This window comes from Saccopteryx leptura, chromosome X (genome assembly GCF_036850995.1).
Source record: "Saccopteryx leptura isolate mSacLep1 chromosome X, mSacLep1_pri_phased_curated, whole genome shotgun sequence".
NCBI classification, from domain to species: domain Eukaryota; kingdom Metazoa; phylum Chordata; class Mammalia; order Chiroptera; family Emballonuridae; genus Saccopteryx; species Saccopteryx leptura.
In genome coordinates this window covers 123,819,893-123,826,101 of record NC_089516.1, presented here as the reverse complement: position 1 = coordinate 123,826,101, position 6,209 = coordinate 123,819,893, and the positions used below count along the sequence as shown (strand labels likewise).

The 6,209-nt window shown below is 41.8% G+C and overlaps 1 pseudogene; it reads left to right on the top strand.

The window, feature by feature from the left end:
- Positions 1-3,739: 3,739 nt before the first annotated feature.
- On the top strand, positions 3,740-5,462 carry LOC136386474 (MIF4G domain-containing protein-like; annotated as a pseudogene).
- The last annotated feature ends 747 nt before the right edge of the window (positions 5,463-6,209 follow it).

Below are 6,209 nucleotides of genomic sequence, written 5' to 3'. Positions count from 1 at the left end.
TAAATGTTCCCTTGTTCCCTCCTCAATAGATATTTATGAACACCTACTACATGGTGAGGATATAGCAGTGAACAAAACACATTTTCCCCTGCCTTCATGAACCTGACATGCTAGTAAGAGAGAAATGACAAAGAAATATATAAGCAAGCAAGATAATTTCAGATAGTGATCAAGACTATGAAGAAAGCAGGATAAGAGGATAGATAGTGAGGGAGAGGCAAGTGAACTACTTTACATAGGATGGCCAGAGAAGGCTTCTCTGAGGAGATGACATTTTAACTCAGCACTAAAATATATGAAACCAACCATGCAAAGAATGTTCTATGCAGAGAGAACAGCAAGTATAGAGGCCTTGAGGCAGAAATAATATGTGTTCGAAGAACTGAAAGATATGTTCAGTGCAGTTGGAGAACCATAAATATGAGGTTTACTTATCATTTTACCTGGTTCTGGGTTGTGCTTCTCAATTAGAATATGAACATTAAGGACTAAAATGCAAGGGTCAAGTTTGTTCTTTCCGTATTATCTATAGTACCTACTGATATTAATTTTTTAAACTGGTATGTTTAGACCAGCAGTTCTCAACCTGTGGGTCGCGACCCCGGCAGGGGTCGAACGACCAAAACACAGGGGTCGCCTAAAGCCATCAGAAAATTGGTCATTCGACCCCCGCCGGGGTTGCTACCCACAGGTTGAGAACCGCTGGTTTAGACCATTTGTATTAGTGTAATTATTAATATGTTTGGGTTTTGGCCTGCCATTTTATTATTCATTTTCTTCTGTGTTTTATTACTCTTTCTTATTCTTAGTTAAACATTTTTAGTATTCTAATTTACCTTTTGTGTATAATATTATTAGTTGTTGTTCTATGTATTACAAAATCTATATTTAACTTTTAATGTAGACTATTTCTTTTTCTTTTTGTGAGAGAGAGAAGGACAGACAGGGACAGACAGGAAGAGAGAGAGATGCGAAGCATCAACTGGCAGTTGTGGCACGTCAGTTGGTTATTGATTGCTTTCTCCATATGTGCCTTCACTTGGGGGCTCCAGCTGAGCCAGTGACTCCTTGTTCAAGCCAGTGACCTTGGGCTCAAGCCAGCCACCATGGGGTCATGTTTATGATCCCATGCTCAAGCTGCTGATCACGCGCTCAAGCTGGTGAACCCACACTCAAATTGGATAAGACCGTGCTTAAGCTAGGGACCTCCGGGTTTGGAACCTAGATCCTCAGCATCCCAGGCCAATGCTCTATCCACTGTGCCACCACCTGGTCAGTCTCATTGATAGACTTTTTAAAGGTTTATAGAAAAATCTAATTTATAGTAGAGAGTTTTCTCTTATTTCCACCCTACAGAACTTCCCTGTATAACCTTATGTAACTCCCACACAGTTTCTCTTATTATTAACATATTCTTTTAGTGTAGTACATTTGTTATAATTAACAAACCAAGATTGAGACATTAACTAAAAGCCATAGTTTTCATTAAGGTTTACTCTTCCTGTTGAACCATCTTATGGGTTTTGACAAATGCGTAATATCTTGTATTCACCATTATGGTATCATACAGAATACCTTCATCATCGTAAATATCCTTCATGCTCTATTTATTCATCCATCCCTCCTTCCCTGAACCTTTTCAACCACTGATCTTTTTATTGTTTGTGTAGTTCTGTCTTTCCAGAATGTCATATAGTTGGAATCATTCAGTATGTGGCCTTTCAGACTGCTTTCTTTCACATATCCATATACACTAAAAGTTCTTCATATCTTTTTGTGATTTGATAGCTCATTTCTTTCTATTGCTTGAGTAACATTCCATCAAATTTATGCACCACTGTTTAAGTATCCATTCACCTATTGAAAGACATCTTGGTTCCTTCCAGGTTTTGCTGAGTAATAATAAAGCTGCTATAGACATTTGTGTGCTTTTTTTTGTTGTTGTTGACATCAGTTTACAACTCAATTTGGTAAATTCCTAGGAACTCAATTGCTGTATCATATGGTAAGAGTATGTTCAGCTGTGTAAGAAACTACAAAACAGTCTTGCAAAGCGGCTGTACTATTTTGCATTGCCATTAGCAATGAATGAGTGTTCCTTTTACTCTACATTCTGCCAGCAATTAGTATTATTGGATTTTGGGTTTTAGATATTCCAATAAGTGTGTATTGTCATCTTATTGTTGTTTTAACTTGTAATTCCCTTATGATGTATAATGTTGAACATATTGTCACATGCTTATTTGCCACCTGTTGATGAGGTATCTCTTTAGATCTTTTGCCCATGTAAAGAAAATTTATTTCTTTTAAATTGGTGAGTTATAAAAATTCTTTGTATATTTTGGGTACAAATCCTCCTTTCTCTTCGTTTCCAAGTGAAATGAGGAGAGATAGAGAGATAGACTCTTACATGTGCCCCAACAAGGATCCACCCAGCAACCCACATCTGGGGCTGATGCTCTGACCATCTGGGGCCATGCTCATAACTGAGCTATTTTTATTACCTGAGGCAGAGACTCCAGGGAGCCATCCTCATGCTTGGACCAATGGAGCCATAGCTGTGGGAGGAGAAAAGAGAGAGAGAGAAAGGAGAGGGGTGGAGAAGCAAATGATTGCTCTTCCTGTGTGTCCTGACTGGGAATTGAACTCAGGACATCCATACACTGGGCCAATGCTCAAGCACTGGGTCAACTTCCCAGGGCCCAAATTTTTTATTAGAGAGGTATTTTGCAAATATCTTCTCCCAGTCTATAGTTTGTCCTTTCATTGTCATAACAGTGTTTTTTGCAGAACACAAATTTTTATTTTAGTAAAGACCAACTTATTATTTTTCATAGATTATCAGGGGTCTCAAACTCGCGGCGCCCACCGAACAATTTTGTGCGGCCCGCAGACTAATCCACAAAGTTCAAAATACTTTGGATAAAATTAAGTAAGCCTAGGGGTCTACTTGTATTTGCCGAACGGCTGTGATCTTGCTCTGCGGCCCACATGCTGAGTTGAGTTTGAGAACCCTGGATTATATTGTATCTAAAATCTCATAGCTAAACCCAAGCTTATCTAGATTTTTTGTTATGTTTTAGAATGTTTATAATTTCTCATTATTTCATTTAGATCTTGAGTTATTTTTAGTTATTTTTATTAAAGGTGTAAGTTCTCTGTCCAGATTCCTTTTTGTTTGTTTGTTTGTTTTTCATATGAATGTCCATTCATTTTAGCACCATTTGTTGAAAAGACCATCTTTTCTCCATTACACTGTGTTGGTTTTAGTCAAAGAGTAGTTGACTATTTTTGTGTGAGTCTATTTCTGGGGTCTTTATTTTGTTTCACTGATCTTTGTTCTAACACACCACACCGATTACTGTAGCTTTATAATATGTCTTGAATTCAGGTATTATTGGTCATACAATTTCGTTCTCCTTCAGTATTGGCTTGTCTATTCTGGGTCTTCTTCCCTTTTCATATAAACTTTAGAATTGATTTATTGATATCCACAAAACAACTTGGTTTGATTGGAATTGCATTGAATATATATATATATATATATATATATATATATATATATATATATACATATATATATGCTTATTTGCCATAATATTTGCTTATAATATATATATTATAAAGTGTAGAAAAATTGACATCTTAAAAATAATGAGTCTTTTTTTTTTTAATTTCTTTGCAGTGCCAAATGTAAATCTGCCTGTGGGTCCCAGTGCCTCCAAAATTAAACCCGCTCATGGCTCCGGCCTTCCCTGCCAGCAGCACTCCGCTCCTGAAGCAAATCTGTCCACGTCTGCAACCGCGCCTGTGGTCTCCACGCCCACCTTCTTGTTCCCCAGAGGTTGCCATTGCCTCTCCTTTCCGCAGCCCTGGAATGAGTAACTGCTCGTCCCTCTCCAACTGCCCTTCCCGCCCTTTCGAAGCCACGGCCTTCTGTAACATTTGACATGGCAAGTGCCCAAGGCTGCCCTTGGGCTCTCGGCATCTTGTAAACAAGCTAGTTGGTGTTCATTAGATAGAATAAGTAAAAAGACAGCAGTCTGCAGCTGGAACGGGGCTGCCGAGTCCATCTGTCTAGTCCACCGCAGCCAGCAAGAAGAAAAAATGTTTTCTAGTTTTGTGTTGACTTTTTTTTTTAATTATTTTTATTTATTTATTCATTTTAAAGGAGACAGAGAGAGAGAGAGAGAGAGAGAGAGAGAGAGAGAGAGAGAGAGAAGGGGGGGGGGAGCAGGAAGCATCAACTCCCATATGTGCCTTGACCGGGCAAGCCCAGGGATTTGAACCGGCGACCTCAGCATTCCAGGTCGAAGCTTGATCCACTGCACCACCACCACTTACACATGTGTTGACTTTTTGTGTGAAGTCTTCATAACCTAAAGCTGGGAGGGACCCAAAAAAGCCAAATTGTGAGCCTTTGAGTGCATCAATTTAAAAGTTGGCTCAGGCTCTCTGGATAGAATAATCATATTAAAGGTTGAGAAAATTTGATCCATTTGCATTTAGTTTGTGTGGATTTTAAAATGACTTAAAATTGTTTGCTTCCTGGTCTCAGAGCCGGGTCTGGGCCTCGGGGACATAAATCTCGATGCTGTCCGCACTCTCTGTGGTGGCACAGTGGATAAACCTTCAGCCTGGAATGCTGAAGTTGCCGGTTCAAAACCCTGGGCTGCCATGGTCAAGGCACATGCAACAAGCAAGCCATGAATAACTAACACGAAGCAACTATGAGTTGATACTTCCCATTCCATTCTCCCCTTTCTCTCCTGTCTCTGTAAAATCAGTAAATAAAGTATTAAAAAAAAAGAAGGCAACACTAAAAGATCCAGCTGCTGTGGACTTGGAGAAAGTGGCCAATGTGATTGTGGACCATTCTCTACAGGACCGTGTGTTCAGCAAAGAAGCAGGACGCATGTGCTATGCCATTAGAGAGCAACCAAGCAGGCCAGAGTATTTTCTGGTGTGGACTTCTCAACTGGCTGCAGCAGGAATACTAGGCTCGGGAGCAGTTGTGAGCCTGCTCCCTGCAGGGCTGTGTCTGTTACGTCACTTTCATCTGCAATATCTTTGACTACTTCAGGGTGAACAACATGCCCATGATGGCCCTGGTGAACCCTGTCTACGACTGCCTCTTCCTGCTGACCCAGCCCGACAGTCTAAGCAAGGAAGATGAGGTGGACTGCCTGGTGCTGAAGCTGCACCGTGTTGCAGAGCAGCTGGAGAAGATGAACAGGCAGTGAATGGATGAGCTCTTTGTCCTGATATGGGATGGCTTCCTGCTTCCCACCAGCCTCAGCTTCCTGGCCCAGCTGCTGCTGCTGGAGATCATTGGGTTCTGGGGAGCGGGTTGGAAGACGACCCCAGCTGCCCACAAGTAACATTACAGCGAGGTTTCTGACCAGGCCTCCTGCTCAGGCTACCTCACCAACAGCGCTAGCCTTTCTTCTACTACCTCCTAACCTGGCAGTGCAGTCTTTGCCTCTCCCAAAGACATTTTTCCTTCCAGAATTTCAGTAGCTCCCCAAGAGGTTTCCAATTTACCCAGTGGTCCTGTCCTGAGCACCTTCCCTCCTCCTCCACGGGTTGAGGAGGATACCACATAGACCTGCCCTGTCCCCTCAGTCTATCCTCTCCCATTACCTCCCACTTGGGCAGAGTAGAGAAGGGCAACTGCTAACAAGCACTGCACTGTGTAACCATTGACACAACAGCATCTGATGCCTCAGTTTCCCATCTGTAAAATGGATACTCACAGCCATCTGTGGAATGTTTTGGAATGCCAAGGGGCAAAGAGGCAGCATACAAGTCACACCAAAAAAAAAAAAAAATGAGCCTTTCCACCTTTGTTGGTTGGCTCAGTAGTAGAGCGTCAACCCAGAGTGTGGATGTTCTAGTTTCAATTCTTGGCCAAGGCACAAATGAAAAGCAACCATCTGCTTCTCTACCCTCCTCCTTTCCTTTCTTTGTATCTCTCTCTTCCTATCCTGCAGCCAAGGCTCCATTGTTGGAGCAATGTTAGCTTTGGCAATGAGGAAAACTCCATGACTTCCACCTCAGGAGCTAAAATGGCTCCGGTTGCAATGAGCAATGCCCCAGATGGACAGAGCATCACCCCCTAGTGGGCTTGCCAGGTGGATCCCAGTCGGACACATGCGGAAGTCTGTCTCTCTGCTTCCCCACTTCTCACTTCAGAAAAACACACAAAA